Genomic DNA, 15,097 nt, shown 5'->3' with positions numbered 1-15,097 from the left:
GCCTCCAGTCGATGCAGAAAATTGTCTTGGAAATAGCTGGGCAATGGAGTGTTTTCATCACCAAACTTTCTGTTGCGTGCGCTTTGCCAGACCTCACTTTGGTCGGCTGGTGCCTCAGCAGAGCAGTCTGGGCGAAAGATAATAAAGGGATCAAATCTTCAATACATCTCCAGCTCTTGTTGATTCCAGAGTGCCCCAGTACCTGATATTTGTGAATTCAGGAAAATATCTCACCAGCTCCAAGGCTCTCTATGTTCACATATGGGGCCGGACTCTGCTGCCAGCTACACCAATGGAGAGATTCCACTGAAGCCAGTGGAAATTGAATGGCACCAAATCAGTCTAAGAGCAGGATCAGACCCTAATGAATCTTTAATTCATGTCCCAGTTACAGCTTTGCTCCTGTCACTTTGCACATGAAAATGATTAATTCTCTTTTCAGCTGCTCTCTGTTTTCCTGCCTCTATGGAAGCGAATCCAGCCCAGCTGCCTATGCGACACTCATGAGGAGGAAGGTCTGGGCACTGACCCAGTCGCTTTGGTCTCTGTGACCTGAAAGCAAGATTCCTTCCTCCTCTCTCCCCACAAGATCCCCGAATTGCCCAGCTCTGCTCATCAGCTGGGACTTGGCCTTGCATTTTAGCCAGAGTGCACTGGTCTAAGGCCACTACTTTATTCAAAACAGACTCTAACGTGGAGTCAGAAGACTCCAATTTTCTTTGAAAGGTTTGTTGCTGAAAAAGTCACCTCCACTGAGACCCTGGATGGAACGTGAGCAGAAAGCACTTCCTGACCTGCTGAATTTGCCCCTTTCCTGCAGACATCTCTAGCGGGCATGGTGGAAAGAAACTCTTTGCTCCCCACCCTCAGCCCCACTTGGAGTCCATCTGTCTCTCACTTCTCTTTTCCCCCTAGGAAAAGCCATGAGGGCAGAGAGAGGAAAAGAAAGAGGCCTCCTTAAAGCAAAGGAAATCCTAATTCTAGGGATATTTTAACAGAAAAAACTAAGGGCTGAGGAAAGAAACGACCACCAATGGTTATGTCCCCAAAGCAGAAAGCACTCTGCATGCCAGAAGGCTGAGCTTGGGGTTCCCAGCTGAGTGGAAGTGAAAAGGAGCTCTGAAACTATCAGTATGGGCAGGGATCGGTAAAGAGAGAAAACAAACTTCTGCCACAGAACTTCTCTTGCAGGGCTGTCACCACATGAGACTTAGATAAGAACATCCAGACTGCGTCAGACCAGTGGCCCATCTAGCCCAGGACCCTGTCTTCTGTCACTGGCCAATACCTTCAGAGGGAACCACCAGAACAGGGCACTCATCGAGTGGTCCATCCCCACTTGTGTACTCCCAGCTTCTGAAAGTCAGAGGCTAGGGACACCCTAGACCATGGGTTTGCATCCATGACCATCCTGGCTAATAGCTATTGATGGACCTATCCTCCATGAACTTATCTAGTTCTTTTTGAACTCAGCTATAGTTTTAGCCTTCACAACATCCCCTGGCAACAAGTCGCACAAGGTAACTATGCATTGTGTGAAGAAGTACTTCCTTTTGTTTGTTTTAAACCTGCTGCCTATTAATTTCATTGAGTGACCCCTGGTTCTTGTGTTATGTGAAGGAGTAAATAACACTTCCATATTCTCTTTCTCCACACCAGTCATGATTTTATAGACCTCTGTCATAACCCTCTTAGTTGTCTCTTTTCCAAGCTGAAAAGTCCCAGTCTTATTAATCTCTCTTCAAACGGAAGCCGTTCCATACCCCTAATCATTTTTGTTGGCCATCTCTGACCTTTTCCAATTCTAATATATCTTTTCTAAGATGGGGTGACTGGAACTGCATGCAGTATTCAACGTGTGGTCGTACCACGGATTTATATAGAGGAGTTATGATATTTATTGTCTTATTATTTATCCCATTCCTAATGAATCCTAGCATTCTGTTGTTAGCTTTTTTCGACTGCTGCCACACATTGAGTGGATGTTTTCAGAGAATTATCTACAATCACTCCAAGATCTCTTTTTTGAGTGGTAACCACTAATTTAGACCCCATCATTTTATAGGAATAGTTGCGATTATGTTTTCCAATGTGCATTACTTTGCATTTATCAACGTTGAATTTCATCTGCCATTTTGTTGCCCAGTGACCCAGTTTAGTCAGAGAAGGTATTTGTAGGTATATGTATTTGTAGAGGCTGTCAGGGGCAATGTGCTAGGAGAGAAGCTAAGCCCTGATTGGGGGGAGGGGCTTCTCTGACTAGGAGTCCTATAAAGGTAGCCAGCCAGTCAGGCAGTGGCATAGACAGCTGCAGCGTCCCAGGAGCCAGCAAACAGAGCTGTAAACAGGGGAGTTTGAGTGGGAGTTTGCAAGGGAAGTTTGAGGGGAAGACTAAGAGAGCCAGGCTAGTGAAGGGAGTGTGTGGTGGTCTGGCAGTGTTTGGGTGCTCGTTGGGGGTTGGTGTTCTGTGGGTGGTGGTGTTTTAGTTTGGTTTGTGTTTCCCAGACTAACAGGACTTAGGTGGGAAAGCTATGACAGATATAGAGGCAGCAATGGTAGTGACCCAAGCAGTGGAAGACACAATGAAGATGACTGGATGTGGAAGCTGCGGCATGTACCTGAAGGAGGTACCTGAAAAGAGTTTTGTCTGCATGAAGTGCTGCCTGATAGAGCTGATGGAAGAAAAGATCCGAGGATTGGAGATGCAGGTGGAAACTCTGGTTGAGTTTAGAAGGGGGTTCGAGCAGATGATGGAGCAAAGACAAGAGGAGGCTGAAGGGAAAAGCTCAGAGTTGCAGATGGAAGCAGGACCAAAGAACTCTGAGGGGAGATTGCTGGGTGATGAAAGTGGACAGTGGAAGCATGTGACTAAGAGAACCAGGCAGAGGAAAAGACAGGCTAGTGAAGGAGAAATAGAGCTCAGGAACAGGTTTGCGGAGTTGGAAAATGAAGAATGGGCACAGCAGGTGGTCACTGAAGGTGAGAGGGCAAGGAAGAAGAGAAGAGCAGCGAGTCCTATAGGAAGAGGAGTACAGTCAATGGAGATAAAACCAAATATGAACCCAAGGAGGATACAGGATGGGTTGTGGAGAATTGCAAGGGAGAATAGGAATCGAGAGGACTTGCAGCCAGAGGGAACAGGGGATAGACCGGGGAATTGCACCATCACCAGGAAAAGGCAGGTCTACATGATTGGGGACTCCTTACTGAGAAGAATAGACAGGCCTGTAACTAGAGCAGATCCAGAAAACAGAAGGGTGTGCTGTCTGCCAGGTGCTAAGATACGGGATGTGGACCTGAGGCTGAAGAGGATCCTAATGGGAGCAGGAAAGAATCCACTGATTGTCCTTCATATGAGAACAAATGATATGGCTAGATTCTCGCTGGAATGTATCAAGGGAACGTATCAACGTACGCCAGACTGGGGAAGACGCTTAAGGAAATCGAGGCTAAGGTGATCTTCAGTGGGATTCTGCCTGTTCCTAGAGAAGGGCAACAAAGGTGTGACAAGATTATGATGATCAACAAATGTCTCGGGCAGTGGTGCTATAAGGAGGGCTTTGGGATGTATGGCCACTGGGAAGCATTCATGGACAGAGGACTGTTCTCTCGGGATGGACTTAAGGTGAGTAGGGATGGAAATAGACTTCTAGGATGGAGGCTGGCACAACTGATTAAGAGAGCTTTAAACTAGGAATTTGGGGGAGATGGTTGGGAGATGTCCAGGTAATCTCCATGCCAGATTTTAACATTGAAAGGGAAGAAAACAAAATAAGAAAGGATACAGCCGTGGGTAGGAGAATGGACATAAGGAGGAAGGGTAGTGTAGATACCAGTCTAATAGGTAATACTGGTGGTAGAATGTCTGGGCCTAATCGGGTAAAGAATGTGAGAGAAGCCAAACAGCAAAAATTAAGATGTTTGTACACCAATGCGAGGAGCCTAGATAACAAAATGGAGGAACTAGAGCTACTCGTGCAGGAAGTGAAACCAGATATTGTAGGGATAACAGAAACATGGTGGAATAGTAGTCATGACTGGAGTACAGGTATTGAAGGGTATGTGCTGTTTAGGAAAGACGGAAATAAAGGAAAGGTGGTGGAGTAGCATTGTATATCAATGATGAGGTAGACTGTAAAGAAATAAGAAGTGATGGAATGGATAAGACAGAGTCTGTCTGGGCAAAAATCACATGGGGAAGAAAGCTACTAGAGCCTCCCCGGGATAGTGCTTGGGGTGTGCTACAGACCGCCGGGATCTGATTTGAATATGGATGGAGACCTCTTTAATGTTTTTAATGAAGTAAATACTAATGGGAATTGTGTGATCATGGGAGACTTTAACTTCCCAGATATAGACTGGAGGACAAGTGCTAGTAGTAATAATAGGGCTCAGATTTTCCTGGATGCAATAGCTGATGGATTCCTTCACCAAGTAGTTGCTGAACCAACAAGAGGGGATGCCATTTTAGATTTGGTTTCGGTGAGTAGTGAAGACCTCAAAGAAGGCATGGTTGTAGGTGACCATGGTTTGAGTGACCATGAGCTAATTCAGTTCAAACTAAATGGAAGGATAAACAAAATTAGATCTGTGACTAGGGTTCTTGATTTCAAAAGGGCTAACTTTAAAGAATTACGGAAACTAGTTAGGGACGTGGATTGGACTGAAGAAATTGTGGATCTAAAGGCGGAGGAGGCCTGGATTTACTTCAAGCCAAGGTTGCAGAAACTACCAGAAGCCTGCATCCCAGGAAAGGGGAAAAAACTCATAGGCAAGAGTTGTAGACCAAGCTGGATGAGCAAGCATCTCAGAGAGGTGATTAAGAAGTGATCAGCAAGAAAAGTGGGCGTGATCAGCAAGGAAAGCTACCTTATTGAGGTTAGAACATGTAGGCATAAAGTGAGAAAGACCAAAAGCCATGCAGAGTTGGACCTTGCAAAGGGAATTAAAACCAATAGTAAAAGGTTCTATAGCCATATAAATAAGAAGAAAACAAAGAAAGAAGAAGTGGGACCGCTAAACACTGAGGATGGAGTGGAGGTTAAGGATAATTTAGGCATGGCCCAATATCTAAACAAATACTTTGCCTCAGTCTTTAATGAGGCTAATGAGGAGCTTAGGGATAATGGAAGGATGACAAATAGGAATGAGGTTATAGAGGTAGATATTACCACATCCGAGGTAGAAGCCAAACTCAAACAGCTTAATGGGACTAAATTGGGGGGCCCAGATAATCTTCATCCAAGAATATTAAAGGAACTGGCACATGAAATTGCAAACCCATTTTTAATGAATCAGTAAACTCAGGGGTTGTACCGTATGACTGGAGAATTGCTAGCATAGTTCTTATTTTTAAGAAAGGGAAAAAAATGTGATCCGGGTAACTACAGGCCTGTTAGTTTGCCATCTGTAGTATGCAAGGTCTTAGAAAAATTTTTGAAGGATAAAGTAGTTATGGACATTGAGGTCAATGGTAATTGGGACAAAATTGGCTTTACAAAAGGTAGATCGTGCCAAACCAACCTGATCTCCTTCTTTGAGAAGGTAACAGATTTTTTAGACAAAGGAAACGCAGTGGATCTAATTTACCTTGATTTCAGTAAGGCATTTGATACGGTTCCATATGGGGAATTATTAGCTAAATTGGAAAAGATGGGGATCAATATGAAAATTGAAAGGTGGATAAGGAACTGGTTAAAGGGGAGACTACAACGGGTCATACTGAAAGGTGAACTGTCAGGCTGGAAGGAGGTTACTAGTGGAGTTCCTCAGGGATCAGTTTTGGGACCAATCTTATTTAATCTTTTTATTACTGACCTTGGCATAAAAAGTGGGAATGTGCTAATAAAGTTTGCGGATGACACGAAGCTAGGAGGTATTGCTAATACAGAGAGGGACCGGGATATCCTACAGGAAGATCTGGATGACCTTGTAAACTGGAGTAATAGTAATAGGATGAACAGGAGTACTTGTGGCACCTTAGAGACTAACAAATTTATTAGAGCATAAGCTTTCGTGGGCTGTAGTCCACGAAAGCTTATGCTCTAATAAATTTGTTAGTCTCTAAGGTGCCACAAGTACTCCTGTTCTTCTTTTTGCGGATACAGACTAACACGGCTGTTACTCTGAAACTAGTAATAGGATGAAATGTAATAGTGAAAAGTGCAAGGTCATGCATTTAGGGATTAATAACAAGAATTTTTGTTATAAACTGGGGATGCATCACTTGGAAGTAACAGAGGAGGAGAAGGACCTCGGAGTATTGGTTGATCACAGGATGACTATGAGCCGCCAATGTGATATGGCTGTGAAAAAAGCTAATGCGGTCTTGGGATGCATCAGGTGAGGTATTTCCAGTAGAGATAAGGAGGTGTTAGTACCGTTATACAAGGCACTGGTGAGACCTCATCTGGAATATTGTGTGCAGTTCTGGTATCCCATGTTTGAGAAGGATGAATTCAAACTGGAACAGGTACAGAGAAGGGCTACTAGGATGATCCGAGGAATGGAAAACCTGTCTTATGAAAGGAGACTCGAAGAGCTTGGCTTGTTTAGCCTAACCAAAAGAAGGCTGACGGGAGATATGATTGCTCTCTATAAATATATCAGAGGGATAAATACCAGGGAGGGAGAGGAATTAGTTAAGCTCAGTACCAATGTGGACACAAGAACAAATGGATATGAACTGGCCATCAGGAAGTTTAGACTTGAAATTAGACAAAAGTTTCTAACCATCAGAGGAGTGACGTTCTGGAACAGCCTTCCAAGGGGAGCAGTGGAGGCAAAAGACATATCTGGCTTCAAGACTAAGCTTGATAAGTTTATGGAGGGGATGGTATGATGGGCTAGCCTAATTTTGGCAATTAATTGATCTTTGACTATTAGCGGTAAATATGCCCAATGGCCTGTGATGGGACATTAGATAAGGTGGGATCTGAGTTACTACAGAGAATTCTTTCCTGGGTGTCTGGCTGGTGAGTCTTGCCCACATGCTCAGGGTTTAGCTGATCGTCATATTTGGGGTCAGGAAGGAATTTTCCTCCAGGGCAGATTGGCAGAGGCCTTAGGGGGTTTTCGCCTTCCTCTGCAGCGTGGGGCATGGGTCACTTGCTGGAGGATACTCTGCAATTTGAAGTCTTTAAACCACAAGTTGAGGACTTGAATAGCTCAGACATTGGTTAGGGGTTTGTTACAGGAGAGGTGGGTGAGATTCTGTGGCCTGCGTTGTGCAGGAGGTCAGACTAGAAGATCTTAATGGTCTCTTCTGACCTTAAAGTCTATGAGTCTATGAGATCCCTTTGTAAATCTTTGCCGGCAGCTTTGGACTTAACTATCTTGAGTAATTTTGTATCCTCTGCAAATTTTGCTACCTCACTGTATACCCCTTTTCCCAGATCATTTATGAATATGTTGAATAGGACTGGTCCCAGTACAGACCCCTGGGGGACACCACTATTTACCTCTTTCCATTTTGAAAACTGACATTTAGTCCTACCCTTTGTTTCCTATCTTTTAACCAGTTACTGATCCATTAGAGGACTTTTCTCTTATCCCATGACCACTTACTTTGCTTAAGAGCCTTTCATGAGGGATCTTGTCAAAGACTTTCTGAAAGTCCAAGTACACTATATCCACTGGATCACCCTTGTCCACATGCTTGCTGACCCCCTCAAAGAATTCTAGTAGATTGGTGAGGCATGATTTCCCTTTACGAAAGCTGTGTTGTCTCTTCCTCAACAAATCATGTTAATCTCTGTGACTGATAATTCTGTTATTTACTATAGTTCCAACCAATTTGCCTGGTATTGAAATCAGGCTTACCAGCCTGTACTTGCCAGTATCATCTCTAGAGCTTTTTTTAAAAAAATGGCGTCAAATTAGCTATCCTCCCGTCATCTGGTACCGAAGCTGATTTAAGCGATAGGTTACGTACCACACTTAGTAGTTCTGCAATTTCATATTTGAGTTCCTTCAGAACTCATGGATGAATCCTGTCTGGTCCTGGTGACTGATTAAAACCTCTGCTATTGACACTTCAATCTGGGATAGTTCCTCAAGATTTATCACCTGAAAAAAATGGCTTAGGTGTGGGAATCTCCCTCACATCCTCTGAAGTGAAGACCAATGCAAAGAATTCATTTAGCTTCTCCGCAATGACTTTATCTTCCTTGAGTGGTCATTTAGCATCTTGATTGTCCAGTGGCCCTACTGCTTGTTTGGCAGGCTTCCTGCTTCTCATGTACTTCAAAAAAAATTGCTGTTAGTTTTTGAGTCTTTTGCTAGTTGTTCTTCACATTCTTTCTTGTCCTGCCTAATTATACTTTTGCACTTGACTTGCCAAAGTTTATGTTCCTCCTTTCTATTGTCCTCAGTAGGATCTGACTTCCACTTTTTACAGGATGCCTTTTTGCCTCTAACTGCTTCTTTTACTTCATTGTTTAGCCACAGTGGCACTTTTTTGGTCCTTTTACTATGTGTTTTAATTTGGGGTATACATTTAATTTGAGCCTCCATTATGGCATTTTTAAAAAGTTTCCATGCAACTTGCAGGCATTTGAATTGAGAGAAGGGCTGGTCCCCAGGGCTCAGCCAGTATTTTGGGAAGAATTTTTGACTCTGCCTAATGAGCCAGACTCTGCTGTGAGTCAATAAACCTTTTACCTGAGAATGGAATGTACGATTTAGCTAATTGTTTTGAAAGCACCTTTTCCACATTTCCTTTAGCGTAGCGGGTCCTGCCTTACAACGCTCTCCTTGTCATCTATGCTTTGCAACATCATGTAGCGGCAGTTTCCTTTCTAATGATCAGTGTGGTCTATATTCTGAGTTATAGAGATATACAAGTGAACAGGAGACTGAACGATTAACAGGCTCTACTCCCTGGCAAGTGTATGTCTGAGCGTATGAGTTGAACGGCTATGAGACAGCTACAGGCTGGAGAGGCAGGGGTCATTATTGCTATCCCATAAACAATATGACTTATCCAGAGGTGCGAGGTGTAAAAATGATACTGAACCCACATCAGAATAACTCCATTCCCAAGGGCTAGTTCCCACTGCGAGAAGAACACACAATGCACGGTGCCAGTGTCTGAGTGAGGTGACCTGCAGACCTGACCCCCACTCCCATAGCCAGCAGCACTTCCATTGCATATGATGGGGCTGCAGACTGTCTGTGTTCTGGGCAGGCGTCCTAGGAACCAAAATGTCTGCATGAAACACCTGCTAACACTGACAAGAGGTGCTTTGAGGAGTGTTTTGCTTCTTTTTCTGTTCACTGCCTGATCCCCTAATCCACTCCTAAGATCAGGGGCAGCTCCAGGCACCAGCGCAGCAAGCGCATGCCTGGGGTGACCAGCCCGGGGGGGGGGGGGACCTGCCATGGGGGGCGACCTGCCAGTCTCCGTGAGGGCGGCAGTCAGGCTGCCTTCGGAGGCATGACTGTGGGAGATCCGCCGGTCTTGCAGTTTCGTTGGCAATTCGGCGGCAGGTACGCCGAAGGCGCGGGACTGGCGGACCTCCCGCAGGCGTGCCGCCGAATCCACGTTACCAGTGGACCTCCCGCAGGTGCGCCGCCAAAAGCTGTCTGACTGCCGTGCTAGGGGCGGCAAAATACATAGAGCCGCCCCTGCCTAGGATGAGGCAGCTAACCTCCTTGTCCCTCTATTCCCCAATACGTGCACACAGGACATTTCATTTAATCCACATCTGATTCCTCTTCTCTAGTCTTGACATAATGTTCCCTTTGTAGATATGAAATCAAAATGACCTGATTTTCCTCCTAATTCTCTTCGGCTGCTGCATGGTCTCAGCATCCTCCTCACTGTATTGTGGGGCTCTGCTCCTCACTAGAGCCCTGCTCCACAGGAAAGAGCAGGCTTGTGGAAGACAGACCCTCAGTAAGCTAGCTCTAGTTAGCTTGGCATCTCCATCCAAGGACCCCATCCCCTGCAATGTCCTATCTTAGCTGAACGGCACCAGACTGACCATCCATCCCATGTCCTGTCACTGTGCTTGCTTTGTCTCCACGAGCCAGGCCATTATGGAGGGAAATCCTGGACAGACAGGTGTACCATACTGTGACCTGACGGTGAAAAACTCAGGCTCGCCTTGATCTCCATTGCTAAGGACTCCACAGCTGGGGTCCTTCACTGAAAAGACCATAGCCTTTGGCCACTGAGCCTGAAGTGCTCAGATATAACAGTGATGAAAGCCAGAGAAATACCTGGGAAGACTGAGACAGAGAGAGAGAGAGAGAGAGAGAGATCCACGGGGAACTGCATGTTAGGGGTAGGGAAGAGTCCGATAGCCAGCGCTGAGCCCCACCGCGCCTTGCATGATCTAATAGGACTCTTGTCACTGGTAAATTTGTAAATATATTTTAAAAGCTAAAGAAAGTCAGGCAGAATGGTTGGTGCAGAGGAAGGCAGGCAAGGATTAGCAAATGCAGCAGCATCCATTCTGAAAATGTCTTAACATGATAGTTCAGTTTTTGAAAACAAAATTTGGAAAGCTCACACACAGACACACACAAAACGGTCACACTGGAAAATATGGAACTGCGCACTTAAGAACCCCATAACTTCACTCTGCCCCATGTCCTTGACTTGAAATCAGCCAGAAAAGTAAAGACAGATTGTTAGGTCTTTGGGGCGGGCAATTTCTTTTGTTCCGTTTGCACAGCACCTGACACAACAGGGTCCTTGTCCATGACTGAGGCTCCTACGTGCTATGATAATACAAATAATAAATAATTATTCTAACAAAGCCATTCACAAAGCAGATACAGCTGCACTCATCATTCACTTCCAAAATTAATCAACACCTTTCCAGCCTCCCAACCTTACAGTGTACAGAGCCTTCCCACGATGGTACTATTTAAACCGAACTCCTCCATCACTAACCCACAGTTTCTTTTATAGATGGACCCCGTCTAGAGAGAGGCACACCCCTTGTCACTGCATGAATCTGCAAAGAGAGTGGGGGGCAGTAATCCCCCACTCCTCTCCACTGGCACACATGCCTCCAAATATAATTGCGCAACCAAGCCTGGTTAGCAGGGGCACATGGGTGAGGTAAGGAAGGACAATGCCCTCCTCTCTGCATTTTCAGCCTTGAATTAGATTTATATTTTACGTATAATCTTCATTTGGGGTTTCCTGCCTTTATAATATTTTCAGTCAAATCGTTATTTTATAGCTGAGGGTTTGATGCTGTAGCAAAGCAGAGTGCAGCGAAGAGGAGGGAGAATAATCTATTGAGGCTGCTGCTATTTCTGGACCATGATATTGAGATGTTAAGGTTGTTTGGAGAACCTGAGCTGTGCATTTCCATATTTCCCACAGTGATTATTAGTATTAATATCTGAGGCTGCAAAGAGGCTGGCAGGGTTGGCAGTTAGATCAGAATTACATCTTTTGTTTGTAATGGATTTTAAAAGATTAAGTCACAGGCGGACATCCATACGTTACACTACCACAGGATCTGCCTGAGAACACATACATATCCTTTCACATGTGCTAGGGCTTTTCACACAGGAGCATGATTTTTAAAAACACAACTCTGTTTCAACCACTAGAGGGCGTTGCAATAATTAATGGTAGCTTTGTAAACCAGGAGGAACAGAGCGAACACTGTGACTTTGAAGTGTTTGTAGATAACATGAAAACATCAAAAAGGAATTTGAATCCATGTTACTGGGCTGACAAATGGCAAATGAAATATAAAGTAAAACCTGTCACCTAACAAATGAGCTGCTGGAGACATAGAACGCTGTGGTATGAGTCTAATCCAAGGGGAGGCACTGGCGTTGCAGCAGGCTATGCTGTCAGTGAAGCTAATGAGAAGTTCGTTAGCACAGGCTGAGGAATAGCAGACTGTGAAAAGAAGAAGGAAAGAAACCAAGTATAAAGTAAGAAAGTGAGAACTAAAGAAACTGGTTTGAAAACACCAGGCTGCGTCTGAGCCAACCCTGCAGCTCCTGGCGCACCCGCACAGGAACAATTCCAGCAGGAGCACCTGGGGAGGGGCTAGTGAAACTCTTGACCATTACAGGAAGGCCACAGTCCACCCTGCTCAACCCCTGGGCTCAATGCTGCAGTGGACAGGAGCGCCACATATGGGGTCCTGAGGGAGAACCCCTGCACAGGCACCCACTGGATGTGGTGCCCTGTTCCCCTCTGGTGATTGATGATCCTGCGACTGAGAGGCCTGGTCCTTTAGTTCAGACAGTAGAGATCAAGGTATTAAGATCCAGGAGTTCAATCCCTGCTACTGAAAACCCACCAGGGTGATGTTACACAGAGCACTGTCCCCCAGCCAATCCCTGGGGCATGAGGTCTGTACCACAGCAAATTGGTCAGTGGTTCTGTGTGAATCCTTCAGAGATCCCCAGGTCCCGTGTGCATCCTGGGAGAGCCACTGGAGGCAGAACCATTGAGTCTGAAACCCAGTTCCTCTGCCCCAGCTCAGGGCCCTTGCCTGCCTGTGGCTTCCTAACTGTACAGCTCCATTCCAGCTGCTGGCATTGCCCTTGGGCCCAGACACCGCAGGGAAGCCATCTCAGCTAGCATTATTTTTTTGCCAGCTTTTCCATGGCGTCTGGTGGGAAGTGATCTCTGAGGAGCCCGGGGTAGTGGTGGGGGAAGTGTCTGACCCCACGTGGGATGAGGGAGGTCTACACAGAAGGTCTGTGCCACACTAACATATTGGGGAGCAATTAGGTCCTTGGCTCTCTGCCTGGGTTTGGATTTTGGGGGTTCCACCTGGCTTTCCGTAGCTCTGGTACAATGAAAGGGATATTTTAAAATGTATCGTTCACTTCTGTGCACATAAACTAGGAGCTAGAGGGAGCATCTGGCCCTGAACGTGCCTGTGCCAGTGAAGAAATTAAAAGAGCAATAGATGTAAATAAAAACAATGTATTTTACTCAGCTTGTAGTAAATGGGCCGTTCTCATCTTTGGTGTACTAGCATTTAAACAATGCAGTTATCCTGGAATGAACTTGAACCTGCAAGTGGATCTGAATCTGGCCAACAGGAAGTCAGGTACTGGATAGAGAGACAAAAGTCTGGATACATTTAATACCCAAGTTATATGTGTAGCTAAGACCAGTATCATTGATTGAGCAAAGGGGGTGAGATGGGAAGTGAGAGAAAAGCTAGATCAGAGACTTACAGTGGATGCTCTTAGTTCATTTCTGTCTTAGAGATATCCGTGCTCCTAGCAGTTTTCCCCAGTTTAAAACTAGGATCATTGCCAGGCCTGGTAATACCCATAAAGCCGAATGAACTTTTCAGGTGTCACCCGCATCAGGCAGGGACAAAACTGTGCAAAGCCTTGATGTTAAAGGCAAGAATTTTGCCTTTTACTTGGTAGGCGAGGGGAGCCATTGGAGGGATTGGAGTAGGGAAGTCACAGGGTCTGAGTTCAGCAAGGAAGAAGACTTTGGCTGCTGTATTTGCATGGATTGGAGTGGAGTGAGTTAGGAGTGAGAGAGAGAGTGCACAAAGAGAAGGGGGGAAATAAGTAAGGCAGGGGAAAGTGAATTACCTGTGGCGACTGAGAGGAAGGATCAGGTCTCAGAGATGCTGCAGAGAAAGAAGTTGCAGGATTAAGTGACAGTCTGGCTGTCCCTCCAAGTCTGTGAGCTTGGGTGGTGTGTGTAGGGAAAGGAGGGGCTGTGGTCTACCTGGCCTTGATGCTTTGTGTGCTGTTCCAGTGTGCTGCCTCTTCTGTTCTGATCCAGCCACGTGACGTGGCTCACAGATGTGTCTCCCTGTCTGTCAGTTTGTTGTGTGGAATGTACAGCAATTAGCTGCTCAGACTTCTGACTGTTTCCTGGTTTTTGCTTTTTCATTCATATATTATTCATCTTTCCTACTTGTATTAGATGTTTGCAAGTCTCCCGGCTTTGAGTTGTGAAAAGTGCAGTTGGGCTTGAAATGCTTGATGGTGGTGACATCTTGGGGGTTTTATGCTAGTATTTTCTTGAGCAATTTTGCATATGAAAATGGAGACAATGGGCTACAAACACAGGGCTAGAGTTTGCCTGCGTTGGAGGCAGTACTGAGCCACATTGCCCCAGTGGGGGCTGCCGGAGGCACTGTGCCTGAGAGAGATGCAATGCCTCTTGGACCTCCCTGCTGTGCAGGGGATCAGGCCCTCTGCATTACCCCATAGGATGTACAGAGTGGTCCTTTCCATAGCTGGTGAGGTGGGACTGTGACTTAGCCTCCTCCATCCCACTTTGAACACCCAGGATTCTGCATGGAGGTTGCTGAGGAAGAGAGCTGGTCACGAACTGGAGAAGAAAATCATAGCAAATTTCAGAATTTCCAAGTCATTTCTGCATCATGTAGGAAGCTGCCAGAGGAAGTCATTTGCAGCACACAAATACAAGTTTTATTGGGCAAGCAAAACCCAAACCTGTGCTACATATCCTTGAGAACCATCAACTGGCACCTTATCTGTGAGCTATTTCCATATATACAGACATCTCTCCTTTGCTGAGTTCTCCTGCAAGAACTTCCAGTTCCCAGGATTCAGAAGGGACCCACTTTTTCCACAATTGTTTTAAATACATTGGTTGTTTAACAAAATATGTATTAAACAAAACAAAAACTTTCAATAACCATTTATATAACATCGTGATAAAAAAATTCAGTAAAAATGTCATGAAAATTTTTGCAAAAACTGCTGATTTCTAAAAAGTCAACACATTTTGCAAAAAATGTTGTTTTTGAAAGGCCATTTTTCAATGAAAAAAACGTTTTGTTAGAAACATGTTGCCCAGTCCTACTGTGGAGGAAGGCACATATTCAATGGCCTGACTGTGTCTTCCAGTTGTGTATGTACTCACACAACTTTGTCAAACTGTCTGTCCTGAAAATAACCATGCAAGGCAGCCATGTTTTGGGGGCAAGCGTCATGGAACCTGGATGCCTATTTCTTTGCTTTGGTATACATAAAACTCGATATTTAGGTAAGCAAATGTGTTGGCAACCTCTAGTCCTTCAATTTATTAGAAAAAGTCCTAAAAGTCTGACATACATGTATCCATAGATCCATAGATTTTAAAAGCCAAAAGGGACTATTA

This window comes from Malaclemys terrapin, chromosome 17 (assembly GCF_027887155.1).
Source record: "Malaclemys terrapin pileata isolate rMalTer1 chromosome 17, rMalTer1.hap1, whole genome shotgun sequence".
NCBI classification, from domain to species: domain Eukaryota; kingdom Metazoa; phylum Chordata; order Testudines; family Emydidae; genus Malaclemys; species Malaclemys terrapin.
Note: the sequence above shows the minus strand (reverse complement) of the source record.